Source organism: Mustela erminea, chromosome X (genome assembly GCF_009829155.1).
Source record: "Mustela erminea isolate mMusErm1 chromosome X, mMusErm1.Pri, whole genome shotgun sequence".
Taxonomy (NCBI): Eukaryota; Metazoa; Chordata; class Mammalia; order Carnivora; family Mustelidae; genus Mustela; species Mustela erminea.
Genome location: NC_045635.1, coordinates 88,451,227 through 88,471,350, shown reverse-complemented (window position 1 = coordinate 88,471,350; position 20,124 = coordinate 88,451,227). Strand labels below are relative to the sequence as shown.

Sequence of the window (20,124 nt, the reverse complement as noted above, 5' to 3'; positions counted from 1 at the left end):
GCAGAGGACTGGGCAGCACTCCAGTTGGGGAAGATAGTAGGGTTGTTTGTCTTTTTGTATGGCTCCTGGCATCTGCACAATTGGCTAGGCTGGCGCGGCCATGGAATGGGCGGAGCCAGCGGCGCGGCTGGCTCAATGCCCGCCCAGTTGCGGCGGGAACTGGCTTCAGACCCAGCGTAATTCAAAGCGGTCGACCCGTCCTGTGGGCGCGGCGTGGAGTAGACCTCCTGCGTGGCTATTCCTCTCGCCGTGCAGGGCTCCGGACCGACGCCCGCTCTTTCTGCTCACCTTTGCCCTCTATGCTGAGCTCCTAGAGGTGACTCTGCGGAAGAGCTAGCGCTCTCACCCCATCTCATTCACCGCCTGACCCCCGCCCCCCCGGCTCCCTCTAGCCTCGTGCTTCCCGCTCACCTCCTTCTGTCCTTTTCCTGATCCGCGACCTTCTTATTCTCCGTAGGTCCCAGCTATGCCATCCCGGGCTTGCTGGGATCCGCTGTCTTCCAACTGCTCTTCAGGACCTGGCTCCTGGAGGGCGACACCACCCCCCCCCCCCCGCAACCTAGAAATTCCACTTTGACCTGTAATGAATCCTCCTCCAACGTTCCCAGCGTCGTCTTGGACCCTCTTTTATTGGTAAGCTGGTCGCTAGGCTACCGTGAGCCGGCAGGAGGGGCGAGTGGGCGGTCTTTTGGTAGGAGTTGGCTTGGGGGCGCTTGGACCTGGGCTTCTGAGCCCCTGCTAATGCACCTGCCTGTCAGCCCCTGCAGGGGTTGGTGGTGGTAATGAGGGTGGCCAGTCCTGTGTTTCAGCCCATATGTTACAGTGGCACCTGATAGCACCCAATTTCAGTGTGTGCCCAAATAGCAGGGGGTGGGGATACCACCACCCCAGGGTCCAACCATCTGTCCCCAGGGACTAAGGTCCCAAGCGTTTTGGAGTCATGGGCATTGGCCCCCGTGTGTGTGTGGTGGGGGGGGGAGTGGTGAGGGTTGTGGGGTGTTAACTTCAGAGCAAAGAGCAATTTTATATAAGTAAAAGAATGAGATTATTTGGGAATAGCAGAGGAATTGCAATTTGTGACAAGCAAGCTATGGCAAAACACAAGCAAGTCCGAAGAGACAAAGGGAAGGTCAGCTTTTATAGGTTTTAGGAAGAAATTGGGGAGGGTTCTGGACAAAAGTTGACTGGAGAAGATGGGAGGGGCGGTTTGAAGATGGTCAGGGTTTCTCATTGGCTGCAGGTGGTGATTAGTGTGCAGCTGAATCAGGGAGGGGTCTTCCTTTTCTTAAAGACAGGAGATAAATTCCTATGTGGAAAGTGCTCTCTCTCGTCAATGTAATTATCTTCCTTCTTCCTGCTGGTTATGTATGCTGCAGTGAGAGGTATGTACTTGAAGGGTCCCGCTTTGGGGCTTCCTGACTCCATTTTAAGTGTTTCCTTTAATTATTTTCACATTTACCCCTTTTGATCAAGATCTTTCCTTGAAAGTATTGCTGATCAAGAGTCAGAATTTTCAAATTTCAAATTTAGTGGTTTGTTCTTCGATAGCAGGAAAGATCTTTCCTGGTTGTCATTGGCCCACACTGGAGAGAATGTGCCTAATGATTGGAAGCCATCGAGGCCACATTTGAGGAGTAAGGAAGGGTAGGAGGGAGAGCTATCAATCACTTCCCATCAAGAGTCTGTGTCTGGGGCACCTGGGTGGCTCAGTGGGTTAAGCTGCTGCCTTCGGCTTGGGTCATGATCTCAGGGTCCTGGGATTGAGTCCTGGGTCGGGCTCTCTGCTCGGTGGGGAGCCTGCTTCCCTCTCCCTCTCTGCCTGCCTCTCTGTCTACTAGTGATCTCTCTCTGTCAAATAAATAAATAAAATCTTTTTTTTTTTAAAAGAGTCTGTGTCTTATCAAGGTCCTAAACGTTGGAGATTATCTCAAAGTGCAGAGCTAGCATCACGCTACTTGATGTATTACTTCTGAAGAGATTTGATAAGCAACAGTTAAAGTTTAAAAATAATTATACAAGCAGAATTAAAAGTAATGACAAATCCAGTTTCCAGGATGGTTCCAAACCAAGATCCCAAACCCAGCTAAATATATCGAAAGACCAGGGGTCATTAGGTCAGATTTGTTTTAATCAGCGCATATGTCCCCTGATCTCACGTAATTGAATTTCTACTTCTCCAGAGGTATTTACCCACGTACAACAAGTGGTACCTGTTGTTGCACAAGCACCTTGCTCAGCAAGTAGATAATCAAGGGCTCTACGATTGTCCAAAATTACATTAGTCAATGAGTCAAATGATGGCTGATAGGATGCTATTGCTTTGGAATTGGCTGTGGAATTGGCCAGCTTTGCTAATGTTAGGGGGAGATATCTGATTCTGTGTTCATTGGCATTTACTCCATCAATCCAAGGAAGTAAATATCTTCCTATGGAGGCAAACCAAGGGACATGTATACCTCCTAGAATTTCCCATTTATGATGGCTCTGGAGGTCTAATGGGGCAGACCAATGGGAAGTCTCTTGATTTGTTATAGATGTTAACAGGAATGTTATTAAGTAACCCAGTAACATTGACTTCCAAGTTGCCAGCTATCTAAGCATTCATATGCCCATAGGAAATGCTGTCCCTTGCAAACAAAACCAGGTGGAACATAGAAGACTAAGGTCTCATTATTGATAGATTCCTTAACTGGAAATTTCCTGATTGATCCTTTGTAGCCATGGTTCAGAGGAGTTAGGATGACATTCTATGAGAGTCCCATCTTTTCCTAAAGGGCTTTTCTAAAAACCTTGCAAAGAGGCATAAACTTATTTATATTTCCCTTGGGTGCAGGGAGACAGATCACAGTTCTATAAGGAAAAGAACCTGGGGGAGTGAAAATTGTATGACTGGCAAAGATGGAGGGATTTGGCGGAGGTAGTATGATTATGTCTAAGGAAATGTTGAAGTAAGGTGTGTGAACACCTGGTTGCAATAAGCCAACCTGCTAATTAACATCTCTAGGCTTTTGGTTGTAATCAGCAGTGGCATTTCGTTCTAGAAAGAAAGCAGTTGTAGGTAATACCGTGGGATCTCTGACATCGAGATCAGGTTGGAGCTTCTTGTGACAGATCCAACAGTCAGAGAGGTTTCTCCCTTTTGCAAAGGATTGGAAATATGGATAAGGACACTGTCTTTTCCAGGAAGAGAGGGCAAAGAAAGTACAAGCAAAGGAAAGAAGGTATATAGATGCCTGGTCCTGTCATCTTGAGAAAGCTTTTTCATCTGCTTCAGTTCCTGGAAATCTTTATTTTTGGGTCACCAGTTGGTGTGTAGGTCCAGTAAAGGTTTGGTGCTTTATTTTTTTTTTAATTTTATTTCTTTTTTTAAAAGATTTTATTTATTTATTTGAGAGAGAGAGAGAGTAGGAGCAGGAGGAGGGAGAAGGGCAGAGGCAGAGGGAGAAGCAGACTCCCTGCAGAGCAGGGAGTCCAATGCAGGGTTGAGGGGTTTGATCCCAGGACTCTGAGATCATGACCTGAGCCAAAGACAGATGCTTATCCATCTGAGCCACCCAGGTGCTCTGTGTGCTTTCTTTAGAAGTGACATGGGAATCCACAATTCTGTTCCTTGGAATTCGACAGCACAGTGGTTGTTTAGCAGCACCTGATACAGGTCCATTTCAATGGGGATGAAGAGAGACTTTCTCGTCCTTGTGAGTGGATATAGTTCACCTTATGCGGAAGTAGCCAAAGATGTCTCTTCAGTTACTTCCAAGGGAGTTGGAATTATATATCCAGCACCATATTTGCCATTTTCACCTTTCAAATAAAAACTGCCAGTGAGCTATGACAAATTAGCATCAACCAAAGGAGTTTCCTGTAAGTCATCACAGGAGTCAGGAGGTGATCTATCAGAGTCAAACAGTATTGTCTGGAGTATTGCTCTAGAAGAGGGAAGGAGAGTACCAGAATTAAGGTTATTACGGTGAGAAAAAATTATGTGAAGAACTGTGAGCAAGAGGATTTCATAGGTGGTGAGATGATTGGCTGAAAATTGTTGAGTGTGATGAGAATTTAGGTAGGGATGGAGGCTGATAGAGTTTGAGGGTTGAGAACAACAGGATGATGAGGGATAACAATACTGTATTGTTCTGAGATCCCAGATAGAACCCCATTCACAGTCATTAGAATTTAGGAAGGTTTCTATTTCCTGGGGGCACAAAGATGGTTAGAGGGGATCCCTGACTATTACTTTAGTGGCCTTAACTAAAAGGGCAGTGGCAGGAATGGCTCTGAGGCAAGGGAAGGTATTCTCAGGGCACAGGGTTTAGCTGTTGGCTATATTACCCTATTGGTTTATGATGGTCCCCATGTTTTTGGTTGAATACCCCCAAGGTCCTTCCCTTCCCTGTTATACATAAAAGGGAAAAAAGGAAGTTGGTAATTGGGATGTCCAAGGGCAAAGAGATTTATTAAGCTTTCTTTTAAGATATTAAAACTAGGATAACCTGAGCATACCAATTAATGGGGTCAGGTTTAGTGTTCTTTAGTAATGTATGTAAAGGCTGAGCCATGAGAGGAAAGTTTGAAATTCATTTCTGACGCTAGGCCATCAGCCCAACTGAGAGAACCTTATAATGGACACTTAGTTTTGGGGAAATTCAGCATGCTATGGAGCTTACTTGGATCTACGTGGAGCCCTTGTTCTGAGATTAGGTGCCCTAAATAACAAATTTGAATTTGAACAAAATGCAGTTTTTCCTTGGAGACCTTGTGTCCCTTTTAGGCTAAAAATCAGATGGATGCTGTCTTCCTGTGAAAAGGGGACACATGATTAGTGTCCTTATAACTAGCTCTAGTGTCATTAGAGATGGAACAAATAAATGACATTAAAGGTTCAGAGACGGAGACAAACCATATGAGACTCTGGGGGAAAAACTGAGGGTTATAGAAGGGAGGGGTGGGGGATGGGGTAACTGGGTGATGGGTATTACAGAGGGCATGTGTTGGGATGAACACTGGGTGTTATACACAACTAATGAATAATTGAACACTACAACAGAAATGTATGTACTATATGCTGGCTAACTGAACATAATCATAATTAAAAAAAGGTTCATTTGCTTCATCTAGTTGGCTATTTTGGTTGTTGCTGTCAAATTATAGAACTTATTTCCCCCTTTTGAGAGAAAGAAATTCTAGCACAGTATTTCTCCAAGAAATCCTGGCTCAACAAGTGAATAGAGGCAGAGAAACTAAGGAGAAAGTTGGGTATCTCTCAGAGGGCTTAAATAAAGGGGGATAGGGTTAGAGACAGGAGCCAGTTGAGGTTTATTTGACACACATTTCCCATTTGAATCATGTTAATACTTGAGGCAAGGGCTATTTGATAACAGACGGGTTGAGAACGGAGGGCATAGCTCTGGTGTCAGTAATGGCAGAGAGAGAGAGTTATTCCTAATCTGGAGAGTTGTTTCTCTAAACCAGCTAAGAGCAGGATTGGGAAAAGCCCCTGTAGTTCTTGGAGTTTCATTGTTGGGAGTTAGGAGGAGGACACTTGGAAAGGTTGGTTAAAACACGGAGGACACTTGGAATGCTTAAGCTTATAACGGTCTTTTTTCCAATGCTGTGGCTTTTTGCAATAATGACAAAGATCATCAGGAGGGTTTTGTTTAGGGGCCTCCGTTTGTTTTGTGGGAGTTGTAAATTACCAGCCTATTCTTAGGGCTTTCGCAAAACCTGTTGCCTGCAATAAGATTCAGGCTTGTACCCAGAAGTCCAATGAGCCCATGAATAATTATTATGGCTGGTTCCAAATTGTTTTCAGAGAAAATTCTGTTCTTTTAAATGTCAGATCCACGGGAGTAGCTTTTAACTCTGCGGTTGTGAATGGGCTGAACTGGGATCTTTCTTTTCTGGTTAAAAAGGACCAACACGGAATGAGAAACTATGTCCACTCCTGGTTCAGTTAATTTAACAAATCAGCTCATCCACGTCTTAGATGATTCAACTAAAAGGAAGACCACTAAAGTCCCTAATTTACAACTCCAACAAATGCTATTTCAGGTGTACAGTATAAGGATTCAGCACGTCCATATATCACCCCATACTCATCACAAAAAATGCTCTCCTTACCACATAGTCTATTTAATTCTAGGTTCACAGTTTTTTTTTTTTTTGTAAGATAGTACTTGCGTGCACATGTATGCACACATGCGGGGAAGGGGCAGAAGGAGAGGGAAAGAGAGACTTAAGCAGGTGAGGCTTAATCTCAGGACCCTGAGATCATGACCTGAGCCAGAATCAAGAGTTGGATGCTTAACCCACTGAGGTAGTGCCACTGGTTCACTGTGTTCTAATTTGGTTCTCAGAAAAACGAGTTTGGGGAGGTCATTGAAATTCTAAATTATTTTTGGTTAAGTTGGTCCAGACAGTTAAAAATGTGCATGAGGAGGGACCATAGTTTTTAAATATAAAACCAGACAGGATCCCAGAAGAAGGACCTTTTTGAGAGTGTTTAGAAGATTGGGACCCCATTATTCGAAATCAGGGATTCATCATCACTAGCCATCAGGGAGATTCAAATTAAAAACACATTGAGATACCACCTTACACCAGTTAGAATGGCCAAAATTAGCAAGACAGGAAACAACATGTGTTGGAGGGGATGTGGAGAAAGGGGAACCCTCTTACACTGTTGGTGGGAATGCAAGTTGGTGCAGCCACTTTGGAAAACAGTGTGGAGATTCCTCAGGAAATTAAAAATAGAGCTTCCCTATGACTCTGCAATTGCACTACTGGGTATTTACCCCAAAGATAGAGATGTAGTGAAAAGAAGGGCCATCTGTACCCCAATGTTTATAGCAGCAATGGCCACGGTCACCAAACTGTGGAAAGAACCAAGATGCCCTTCAATGGACGAATGGGTAAGGAAGATATGGTCCATATACACTATGGAGTATTATGCCTCCATCAGAAAGGATGAATACCCAACTTTTGTAGCAACGTGGACGGGACTGGAAGAGATTTTGCTGAGTGAAATAAGTCAAGCAGAGAGAGTCAATTATCATATGATTTCACTTATTTGTGGAGCATAACAAATAGCATGGAGGACAAGGGGAGTTAGAGAGGAGAAGAGAGTTGGGGGAAATTGGAAGGGGAAGTGAACCATGAGAGACTATGGACTCTGAAAAACAATCTGAGGAGTTTGAAGTGGCGAGGGGTGGGAGGTTGGGGGAACCAGGTGGTGGGTATTATAGAGGGCACGGATTGCATGGAGCACTGGGTGTGGTGCAAAAACAATGAATACTTTTATGCTGAAAACAATCAATCAATCAATCAATCAGGGATTCAGAAAAACAAATGAATACTCACCAGAAAGGATGGAGTCTTTAAATAGATTCCGAGTAAAGGCAAAGAGTTCAACCAAAAAGAGGGTGCTCAGAATCCAAGAGGAGAATTACTGAACCTGAAGTAGATGGAGACTTGATGAGCAGAGGGGGCTCTGTGGGGATGTCTCACTTGATTCTGAGGGTTGTTGTCTTTCAGGGTTTGTCTCCTTAAGATCCCACTTCCGACCAATTTTAATGGGATTTCCTTTATTTTCACGGGGGGGGGGGGGGAGGCAAAAATTACTCTTTTGTGCTGCATTGACCTTTTGTAAAATCAGGAGGGCCTTGAATGGTCTAATCATAAGTTCCCTTTCCTACTTTTCTCCCCAGTAGGGTCCCCTAGCCAAACAACCCTTCTTATCAAATGGACTACATGTATTCCTGTGTGTTATCCCTGAGTAGTGGTTTCAGTTCCCTGTCAGCACAGTAATTCAAACAAGCCAATTACATACTCTCCTAAGAAGCAGGGGGTACCTCTTAATACTACACCCTCTTAATACTATAAAAAAAGCTGCCTCTCACGGATCCTTCCAATTCATGCTGCTTCGGAGTGCAGCCCTCTTGTGTCCTGCATGGTATGCAGTGCCCTCCTCTTCGAGACTGTGAACTTAGGTGACTGTTGATCTTTTCTGTCTAGAATTAGGTGATGTGTGTTTGGCCATCCCCGTAACTCGAGGGTGGGACTCCTGCCCTCCTTAAAGGGGTGATGTGGAGATGATTAAAACCATTGTTATCACACATGATGATCTAACCAGTCAAGGGGGAGCTGGTCAGTTTTACTAGTTGCTCCCTGACTGACTGTGCCATGATACAGTGAAGGCTGCCTAGGATAGGACCACCAGTTGCCAGTGGGCTTGTGCTCTGGCCTGTGTGGTACAGTGCTGTTTTTGTTCAGTGTTGCCATCTCTTCCTTCCCTAAAACATTCTCTCCTTAAAATAAGAATTGTAGTTAATTGACCAGATCTCAGTGTGAAGTGTCTTTGCATTTGGGTTGTGTGTACCAGAGGTCTCTGAGGCTTCCACCTATAAAAGTGGCAACATCACAGCATCCTAATTGGTCAGCACTTGAATCCTTCATACCAGTGGTTGGGTTAGTGACTTGTTAGGCAGTGACCACTGTTTCTAACCTGGTGACCACTACTAGATACTTGTGGCAGCCAGCCATGTGGTCATTGTGACTGTGTACTTCTGGGATGACTCTTTATGAGGTTTGCAGATAGGAATAGGTCTCTTAACCACAGGGAGAACTAATTAAGCATGATACCTCTGGTTGCCTTAATAGTCCTTGTTCTGGGCAGGATCATGAGCTTGTGTATCTCCTGTGATGTTGCTTCCCTTGCTGCTGCCTGTACACCCTCCTGACTTCCAAGGGTATTGAAGAAGAGCACATCCATGGTGGATTTGGGCCCAGGAATGGATGAGAAAAGGGGGAAAAGCATTCACTATTCAGCTGTTCTCCCAATGTAAGACCCCTATCCAATCCCAAACATTGCTGTAAGGGAGGCCCCTAACCCTAATGATCTGATTCTGGATGAAGAAATGTATAAATATGAGCAGAGTAGAGTGGAACCCCCTGGAACAGAGTATATCAAGTGAAAAAACAAGTAAAAAGAAAGAAAGAAAAAAAGACTGCAACAAACCTGAGTACAGGCAACTGTAATATTGTGATTTGTAAGAAAGAAATAGGTATTTGGTCATTCAGATGACCAAAATATTTTTCATATTTATTTGGTCTTTGTCCATGGTTTCTGACTCACAGCTCCTAAAACACGTGGAATATCCTGAGGTAAGAGCTTTAAGGTTATCTTTTGTTATGTTAATGAGGTGACTTTTGGTCCTTTCTTAGATAACCTAAGAATGGGGGCTATTTGCCTCAAGGACCAACCATGTGGAAAGAGGGCTGAAACTTACAGTCTCACCCCAGACCTCCAAGGAGGAAAGAGGGGCTGGCTAGAGGTTGAATCAATAGCCAGTGGCCAAAGATTTAATCAGTTACGCCTATGTAATGAAACCTCTATGAAGATCAGAAGGATAGGGTTTGGAGAGCTCCTGAGTTGGAGAACAAGCGATTTTCAGAGAATGGCATGCCTAGAGAGATCATGGAAACTCCCCACCCATTTCCACATACCTTTCCCTATGTATCCCTTCCATCTGGCTGTTCCTGAGTCATATCCTTTTATAGTAAATGGTTATCTGGAGAGTAAATGGGTTTCTTTGAGCTGCTCTAGCAAGTGAATCAAATCCCAGGAGCAGGTCATGGGAACCTTTGGTCTGTAGCTGGTTCCTCAGAAGCATAGGTAACAACCTGGTTGTAACAGGTAACAACTGGTATCTGAGTTGGTAGGGAGCAAGCAGTCTTGTAGACTGAACCCTTAACATGTGGGATCTGATGCTCTCTCTAGATAGTGTCAGGATCAAGGTGGACTGGACACTTTGCTGGTATCTGAAAATTGCTTGATAGTGTGTGAGGAGGACCCTCACCCACGCACCCACCAAGCTTCACGTGTTGAAATTAGGTCCAGGAACCCAAGAGAGGGAGGAAAAAAAATAAATTGAAACAAAGGTCCACAGTTTAATGCAATTGGAAATCCAATATTTACTGAAAGAATTTATACAACACAATGATAAAAGCCTCTTCCAAAAAACAAGACTGTAGAATCTGTCCAAATCTGAATCAGTGGACACTCTTGTTGGTGTCTTGAGAGGTTACTTCATTGTAGAGGCTTTAGTAACCCCCTGTCATGCTCTATGGAGTCTTTGGACCACCCATGATGTTGGGTTGGACAACAGGTAAATTTGGCTGTGGGCTTCTGATGCAAGAAACTGCCTGTCTTGGCCTTGCACTATACACCATTAGAGTGACAATTGCTGGCTACATACTGGACTATCCTCAAAGTAGAGGCTCTCAGAGATCCTGAGCCTATGACCCTCTGTACCCCATTGCCCAGTATGCCTTGGGTCATGGAACTGGCACCCCATAACCTCAGCATGGCTAGTGAGGCCTCCTCAATAGAGGATAGAGCCAAACCTGAGCCTTCTAGCCGCAAATCTCTCTTGCAGGAAGGCATGGCCTTATCTGTTTTTACTCCCTTACCAGATGTCATAATGGTCCAAGAAACTCCCCCTACCCCACCAACCTCTTGGCTACTTGAGAAGCCCTTTGCAATCAACTGATTCAACAACACTGGGAGTCTGTACACTACAGATGGTATTGTCACCATCATAGATATTACTGCTTCCCATCCCTTAACTAGGATAGTAAAATAGAGGACAAAAGTGTCAGCACAATTGGCCAAACTTCAGGTAGTCATCTTAACACTAGATGCTCTGGACATCAAATAGCCCCAGCTGCACATCTTTATAAACTCTTGGGCCGTTGCTTATGAGTTGCCCCCTTTTGGGGTAAAGAACTCTGAGAATCACTTGTCTCACAGATACCCAAAATATAAATCAAGACACTATACTGAATTGGGTCCCCTACAAGTTCACATGTTGAAGCCCTAACCCACAATGTGACTGTATTTGGAGCTATGGCCTTTAGGGTGGTAATTAACTTTTAATAAGGTCATAAGGGTGGGGCCCTAATCCAATAGAATTGGGTCCTTATAAGACAATGAAGAGACCCCAGAGCTTGCGCTCTCTCTCTCCCCACCCCTTGTCTCCCATTCTCCCTCCACACTCACATAAAGGGAAAGCTGTACAGGGACATAGAAGACAACCACCTGCCAAGGATAGAGGTCTCATCAGAAACCAACCCTGTTGGTGCTTTGATATTGGACTTCTAGTCTACAGAACTGTGAGAAAAAAACAATTCTGCTGTTTAAGCCACCCAGTCTGTGGTATTTAGTTATGACAACCCTAGCGGACTAATTCACAGGATAACAGATATCTCTCTATATACAGTTGTTTGTTGTTATTTGTGGTAGTTATGTCCTGTAAAAGTCACCATGAGTACAGAATTAGTGAATAGGAAACTGTCTCTCCTAGGGGAAATAGAGGATTAGGTTCCTGGGAGCCTCTAGTCACAACAACATATTCATCCACCAATCAGTGCGTAAACTTTGTTTTTTGTGTTTCTAGTTAAAGACATCTTATTTTGTATATACTGTTGATTTATTTAAATTGATATTTAACATGTTGATGATTTACACTGAACTCACTGATAACATCCCTCTAATTCATGCCTAAAACGTGTATTTTCTCCACAAGGCACATCACAGCCTTCTTGTGTTTAGGAAAAGTCTACAGTTTGTCAGCATTAAACTTGGGGGCCGATTTAAACAGTGAAACCACTAACAAAAAGCACACAAATGTGAACTACATGGTACTAAATATACTGTTGGAAGGTCACTTGTTTATTGTATGAGAGATGAAGTAAGAAGCTGGAATGCTGCTTTGTCTAAACCTAGCTGAGAACTTGTGGGTCAGATGATTCAATTTTTTTTTTTTTGTCACTCTGCACATGTTTGCAAATAACCACAAAAGTGCTAAGTGTTGATTTTGCAGTTACAAATAAGTTTTAGCAGGTAGACAAATTTGCAAAATAATCAAGATCGGGACGCCTGGGTGGCTCAGTTGGTTAAGCAGCTGCCTTCAGCTCAGGTCATCATCCCAGCGTCATGGGATCGAGTCGCGCATCAGGCTCCTTGCTCCGCAGGGAGCCTGCTTCTCCCTCTGACTCTGCCTGTGCTCGCTCTCGCTCGCTCTCTCTCTGCTAGATAAATAAATAAAAATCTTTAAAAAAAATAATCAAGATCAAGTGTATTAAGGTTACAGTGTAAGGGCTTCAACAGAAAGATCTTTGGAATCCAAGATCTTATGGTTATGGCCAAAGCATTCATTTCAGGTGTCAATACACATTGCTGGGCTCTTGAAAAAGGCAGTAAATGGAACTGGCAACTCCCCTATTGGCCTCAAGCTGCTTGCTTAATTGACAGCTGTAATTAGCTCCTCAAAGAACTCCTGCTTAAGTTACAAAAGTGGTAAATAGACCTCCTCTACACACATTGTTGTAAGCATTGGTTAGCCTAAATTCATGTCCTCTAAGTACTCACTACACCAATGCCACAGTTGCCTTTATTAGACATGAGGGTGGGTACTTTTAAAGTTCATAGTTTTTGATAACCTCTCTCTTTTTTGGGCAAGTGACTATTCCATTTCCTAGGGAGGCCCCACTACTCCCTAAGAGTCTCAGTTAACACCAAGATTTAAACTGATGTGAAGGCATCAAGGACTCAGTTATGGTACAGGGACTAAAATTCAGGTTCTATATTGTCTTGACATCTGGTAAAATTGGAAGGACCTCAGATGGTCTAATCAAAGTTCTCCTCCCCATGCTGTGCATGTAAATAAGTTCTCTTAGCTAAACAACCCTCCTTTCTGAACAGACCAGGAATAGTTCCGGCTTATCCCTAGCTAAGGGTTTCAATTCCCTGCCAGTTGTGGAATTATTCCAACAAGCCAATAGCATTCTCCCCTGGAAACCAGAGGTACTCTGTCCTCAACAGGGCAAAGCCTGCCTCCTACAGACCCTGGTTGTTCACTCTGCTCCTGAGTGCAACTAGAGTGCAGCTCTCCCTGGTGCATTGTGTCCAGCTGTCTCAGGCTGGGAATATATGTGACTGACACATGGTTGTCCTTGCATTTGTCCAGTGTCAAGTGTTATGTGTTTGGCTATCCTTACCACCATAGGAAAGAATCCTTTCCTCCTTAATGGGGTGAATAGGAGGTGATCAAAATGGAGGTACAGAGCAATGGGAAAGACACAAAACAGAGAAATGAGAGACAACTGTTTGAGGACAGATTTTAGCCCACTTTCAAGGGTGTGTGTGTATGTGTGTGTTGAGAACCTGAGGGACCCTACTCAGTGCTACCAATGGAAATTATTAGCCTTGGATGTGCAATCTATAGAAGTATATTCATGTGGCCAGAGATGGGTATACTTTGAACTTATTCTTGTGAAACATTTGAAGGTACAGATTATTTTTTGTCTGTGTTTTATTTAAGTTTAGGTCTGTAGATACCTGAAGAGTTGTTAAATAGCTATGTCATGCCGATCATGCAGAAATATGTATTTGTTGTGGCCACAAGATGCTGAGCACTGGCACATGGGTAATGTATGATTGGAAACGGGAATACATTGCTTTAATTCAGGAATAATTCATCAACATAATTTGGAATATTGCAAAATGAAATTCTGTGACTGAAGATAATCTGGAATAAGTTTTCAAATGGCAAACGAGAAATGAACATGTACTGAAGGGGAAGGAAAGGGAGTTCGGCATTTCCAGGCAGCAGCTCTGCATTGTCCACAATCTCATATATCAGAGTGTGCTAGTGAATTCCCCCTGCAACACACACAGATTTGTGGGCTGTGATGTTTCTTGGCCAACATATGAAAGATCCCATTTCCTAGTGATGCTCAGGACCTGTTCTCATTCACAAGCCCCTTTTGGGGGTGAGTGTGTGTGGAATGGTCTCACTGAAGGTCTCAGGTGCCTTGCACGAACATTTCAGAGCTCTTTAGAAACACCAGCTAAATTAGGTTCTTGGGTTCAATCCCAACATCTAGGCCCCATCCCAACATCCCAGTTAGGTTCTTGTTTGAGAGTTCAGCTCAGTTATGACATTATCTACTAATTGCATCATATTGCATGGGTTGAGTGTTCAGTCCCACAAGACTGCCCTCCCCCTACACCAGATGCCAGTCGCAAGTCTAGGTTCTTACCTGTGCTTCTGACTGATTGCCTATAAAGGAGACATTATCAAAGCCCTCTCCTAGGGTTTGACTCATTTGCTAGAGAAGTTCACAGAACTCAGAGAAACATTATACTTACTAGATACAAAAGGAAGTAACTCAGGAAGAGCCAAATGGAAGAGACACATAGGGCAAGGTATAGGGAAAGGCTGCAAATTTTTTATGCCCTCTCCCAAACCACTGCTCTCCCTAAATCTCCATGTGTTTACCAACCCAGAAACTCTCAAATCCTGTCCTTTTGGGTTTTTTTATGGAGGCTTCATTGTATAGGTGTGATTAATTAAATCATTGGCCAATGGCTAATGATTCAACTAGCTTCTCCTCTCCCCAGGAGGTTAGGGGAGTAGGGCTGGAAATTTCAGCCCTTTAATCACGTGGTTGATTCTCTTGGCAAACAGCCTCTGTCTTTAGGTGCTTCTAAAAGTCACCTCACTCACATAATAAGAGACACCTCTGTCACTCTCAAAACTGAAGAAATTCCAGGATTTGGGGAGCTTTGAGCCAGGACCTGAGGAGGAAGACCAGATACATGTGAGAAATATATATTTGGTCATCTCATTGAGATATATATTTCTCATAAATCACAATATCATACCAGTTCTTTGCAGGGCTACTGCTAGTTATTCATACTCACCTAAGACATCTTGAGGCAGAATGTACATGGTTAATGAGAGATTCCAGATTCCAGAATGAATGTCTTTGAGAAGATAGCCAAGAATCTGAAATGGGTTTGTTTGGGTGAGGATCAAAAGGTTTTTTATGTCATATGCTATATGTCCTAAAAACAGGTGTACAAGAGCAAGGTTGACATAGATTTGATAACAAAATGCCCAGTCCCAGCCCAGGGAGGGGAAGTGTGACTTTGAGCTGGAGAATGTAAACTGGTCACCACAGCTCAAGAGGGTGTCAAGGGTGGAAGATTACTTTTCCTGGTTCTAATCAACCAACTTAGAGAGCTGTGTCCATGCTGATTGCAAGGTGGAGCTCTTTAGGGATTTGAATACATTTATCTGAGGGCTGCCACCTGCCTACTTCTTCCACTCTCCGGTTCCCAGAATGTCTGCTGCTCCCCCATCATCCTATCTGATAACATGGACCCAGTCTTTGTGCCCAAACCCTCTGGTTAAAAGCTGAGGAGGAAGAAAAAATCTGCCTCATTGCTGTGCTTCTGGCTAACTCACTGTGGGAAGAGAGTTGGGTGGGAGAGACGGTATGTACGCATACAACTGTATGTTTGCCTGTGTACAGAAGGGAAAGCTCTGGAAAATTTACAGCTGGTGTGACCTCTGCTGTTTGTTCTCTGAGAAACAATATGGCATTTACTGATGACCAGTGACTTCTCTGTTTCAGCAAAAACTACAAATGAAATTGATTAAGAAGGTTTGGGGCAGGATGCTGACACAATATGATGTTCATCTGAGTCCAGCTTTTGAAGGTAAGCCACTTCTAGACCTGAGATCTGTGTATTAAGTTGAATAGAGCTGAGACACAGCACACCAGTCCCATGAGTTAAGCTGACCAGTTACATACCTCCAGGATTTACACTTCTACCTCTCCAGATCCCACCTTCCTGACCTGCATAAGAGTACTCCTGGGATGCTAGTCCTCAGGCCATTTGCTCTGACTCTGGAGTTTCTCCCACTTTTCTGGCTTCATGTGCAAGATGCCTTCTGCTCTCTCCACACTCTCTTAGGAGGGTACAAGAGTTGAGGCACATTACCTAGTGTGACTGTAGGAACACAACCCACAGAAAGAGGTGTGCAGGCCAGATTTCCTATGTGTCTCAAGCTAGAATTTTCTGTACCATCTGCCATGCTCTATGGGGAGGGCACTTGAACACACATTTTTTTTTTTAATGTCATGTTATTCACCATACAGTACATCATTAGTTTTTGATGTAGTGTTCCATGATTCAGTGTTAGCATTTAACACCAAGTGTACCATGCCATCTGTGCCCTCCTTAATACCCATCACCAGGCCAACCCATCCTCCCACCCCTCTCCCTTCTAAAACCACCATTTGTTTTCCAGAGTCCATAGTCTCTCGTGGTTCCTCTCCCCTTCTGAATCTCCCCCTTCATTTTTCCCTTCCTTCTCCTAATGTCCTCCATACTATTCCTTATATTCCACATATGAGTGAAACCATATGATAATTGACGTTCTCTGCTTGACTTATTTACGTAGCATAATCCCCTCCAGTTCCATTCATGTCAGTGCAAATGGTGGGTATTCATCCTTTCTGATGTCCAAGTAATATTCTGTTGTATATATGGGCCATATCTTCTTTATCCATTCATCTATTGAAAGGCATCTCGGGTCTTTCCACAGTTTGGCTATTGTGGACATTGCTGCTATGAACGCTGGGGTACACATGGCCCTTCTTTTCACTACATCTGTATCTTTGGGGTAAATATCCAGTAGTGCAATTGCTGAATCATAGGGTAGCTCTATTTTTAATTTTTTGAGGGAGCTCCACACTGTTTTCCAAAGTGGCTGCACCAAACTACATTCCCACCAACAGTGTAAGAGGGTTCCCCTTTTTCTACAACCTCTTCAACACTTGTTGTTTCTTGCCTTGCCAATTTTTGCCATTCTAATTGGTGTAAAGTGATATCTTATAGTGATTTCAATTTGAATTTCTCTCATTGCTAATGATGATGAACATTTTTTCATGTGTCTATTAGCCATTTGCATGTCTTCTTTGGAGAAGTGTCTGTTCATGTCTTCTGCCCATTTTATGACTTATTTGTTTTTTGGGTGTTGAGTTTGAGAAGTCCTTTATAGATCTTGGATATCAGCCATTTGTCTGTAGTGTAATTTGCAAATATCTTCTCCCATTCCGTGGGTTGCCTCTTTGTTGACTGCTTTCTTTGCTGTGCAGAAGCTTCTGATCTTGATGAAGTCCCAAAAGTTCATTTTTGCTTTTGTTTCCTGCCTTTGGAGACGTGTCTTGAAAGAAGTTGCTGTGGTTGATGTTGAAGAGGTTACTGCCTATGTTCTCTTCTAGGATTTTGATGGATTCCTATCTCACATTGAGGTCTTTCATCCATTTTGAGTTTATCTTTGTGTATGGTGTGAGGGAATGGTCAAGATTCATTCTTGTGTGTATAATGGTCTAATTTTCCCAGTACCATTTATTGAAGAGACTATCTTTTTTTCCATTAGATATTTTTTCCTGCTTTGTCAAAGATTATTTGATCATAGAGTTGAGGGTCCATATCTGGGCACTCTATTCAGTTCCATTGGTCTATGTGTCTGTTTTTGTGCCAGTATCATGCTGTCTTGGTGATCACAGCTTTGTAATAAAGCTTGAAATCAAGCAACGTGATGCCCCCAGCTTTGTTTTTCTTTTTCAACATTTCCTTGGCAATTCAGGGTCTTTTCTGGTTCCATACAAATTTTAAGATTGTTTGTTCTAGCACTTTGAAAAATGCCATTGGTATTTTGATAGGGATGGCATTGAAAGTATAGATTGTTGGGCAGCAGAAACATTTTAACAATGTTTATTCTTCTGATCTATGAGCATGGTATGTTTTTCCATCTTTTTGTGTCATCCTCAAATTCTTTCATGAGTGTTCTATAGTTCCTCAAGTATAGATCCTTTATCTCTTTGGTTAGGTTTATTCCAAGGTATCTTATGGTTTTTGGTGATATTGTAAATGGAATTGATTCTCTAATTTCCCTTTTTACAGTTTCATTGTTATTGTATAGGAAAGGAACTGATTTTTTTGTATTGATTTTGTATCCTGCCATATTATTGAATTACTGTATGAGTTCTGGTAATTTGGGGCTGGAGTCTTTTGGGTTTTCCACATAAGGTATCATGTCATCTGTGAAGAGAGAGAGTTTGACTTCTTTGCCTATTTGAATACATTTTACTTCTTTCTGTTGTCTGTTTACTATTGCTAGGACTTTTAGTACTATGTTGAACAATAGTGCCAAGAGTGGGCATCCTTGTCATGTTCCTGATCTTAAGAGAAACGCTCTCAGCTTTTCCCCATGGAGCATGATATTCACTGAGGATTTTTCATAGATGGATTTTATGAAATTGGGTAATATTCCCTCTAATCCTATACACTGAAGAGTCTTTTTTTTTTAAAGATTTTATTTATTCACCTGATAGAGATCACAAGCAGACGGAGAGGCAGGCAGAGAGAGAGAGAGGGAAGCAGGCTCCCCGCTGAGCAGAGAGCCCGATGCGGGACTCGATCCCAGGACCCTGAGATCACGACCCGAGCCAAAGGCAGTGGCCCAATCCACTGAGCCACCCAGGCGCCCCTACACTGAAGAGTCTTAATCAGGAAAAGATGCTGTATTTTGTCAAATGCTTTTTCTGCAACTGAGAGAACCATGTGGTTCTTATCTTGTCTTTTATTTATGTGTTCTATCACATTGATTGATCTGCGAATGTTGAACCACACTTGCATCCCAGGGAAAAAAATCCCACGCGGTTATGGTGGATAAGCCTTTTAATGTACTGTTGGATCCTATTAGCTAGGATCTTGTTTAGAATTTTGGCATCCCTATTTAGCAGGGATATTGGTCTGAAATTCTTCTTTTTGAGGGGTTCTTTCCCTGGTTTGGGGATCAAAGTAATGCTGGCATCATAGAATGAGTCTGGAAGTTTTCCTTTTGTTTCTTTTTTTTAAAAGAGCTTCAGGAGAATAGGTATTATTTCCTCTTTGAATGTTTAGTAGAATTCCCCAGCGAATCCATCAGGTCCTGGACTCTTGTTCTTTTGGGAGATTTTTGATCACTGCTTCAATCTCGCTAATGGTTATTGGTCTATTCACATTGTTAATTTCTTCCTTTCAGTCTTGGAAGTTTATAGGTTTCCAAGAATGCATCCTTTTCTTCCAGGTTGCTTAATTTATTGTCATATAGCTGTTGATAATAATTTCTGATAATTGTTTTTATTTCCTTGGTATTAGTTGTGACCTCTCCCTTTTTATCCATAATTTCATTAATTTGGGTCCTTTTTTCTTTTGGATAAGTCTGGTCAGTGGTCTACCAATCTTATTCATCTTATTCATTCTTTCGAAGAAGCAGCTTCTAGTTTTGTTGATGTGTTCTACTTTATTTTTGGTTTCTAATTCATTGATCTCTGCTCTAATCTTAGTTATTTCCCTTCTTGCGCATGGATTAGGCTTAATTTGTTGTTGATTCTCTAGTTCTTTAAGGTGTGAAGACAATTTGTGTATTTGGGATTTTTGTATTTTTTTGAGTGAGGTGGATGGCTTTATAGTTGTCCTTTAGGACCACCTTTGCAATGTCCCATAGGTTTTGGACTGAAGAGTCTTCATTCTCATTGGTTTCCATGAATTAAGTTTTTCTTTGATTTCCTGGTTGATTCAAACATTCTTAAGCAGGATGGTCTTTAGCTTCCAAGTGTTTACATTTCTTCCAATCTTTTTCTTGTGATTGAGTTCCAGTTTCAAAGCATTGTGGTCTGAGAATATACAGGGAACAATCTAATTCCTTTGATATCAATTGAGACCTGATTTGTGACCCAGTATGTGGTCTATTCTGGATGGAGTTCCATGTGTGCTTGGGAAGAATGAGTATTCTGTTGTTTGAGGGTGGAATGTTCTGTATATATCTATGAGGTCCATCTGGTCCAGTGTATCATTCAAAGCTCTTGTTTCTTTGTTGATTTTCTGCTTAGTTGATCTATCTATTGCTGACAGTAGTGTGTTAAGATCCCCTATAATTGACGTATTCTTATCAATATGTCTCTTTATTTTGGTTAACAGTTGGCTTAGTAGTTGGCTGCTCCCATGCTGGGGACAAAGATATTTACAAATGTTAGATCTTCTTGTTGGATAGAGACTTGAAGAATGATATAGTGTGGTTCTGTATCTCTAACTATAGTCTTTAGCTTAAAATCCTAGTTGTCTGTTATGAAAATTGCTACCCCATCTTTCTTTTGAGGTCTGTTGGCATGGAAGATCATTCTCCATCCCTTTACTTTCAGTCTGGATATATCTTTAGGTTA

The 20,124-nt window shown here is 42.6% G+C and overlaps 1 long non-coding RNA gene across 1 annotated transcript in view; it reads left to right on the top strand.

The window, feature by feature from the left end:
- The first annotated feature begins 200 nt into the window (after positions 1 to 200).
- Positions 201 to 20,124, top strand: part of LOC116582665 — a 34,642-nt gene continuing 14,718 nt past the window's right edge. Inside the window, exons 1-3 of the long non-coding RNA XR_004282489.1 lie at positions 201 to 316; positions 458 to 633; positions 15,481 to 15,565. This is a non-coding gene — a long non-coding RNA (uncharacterized LOC116582665). The remainder of the gene's footprint in view (positions 317 to 457; positions 634 to 15,480; positions 15,566 to 20,124) is intronic.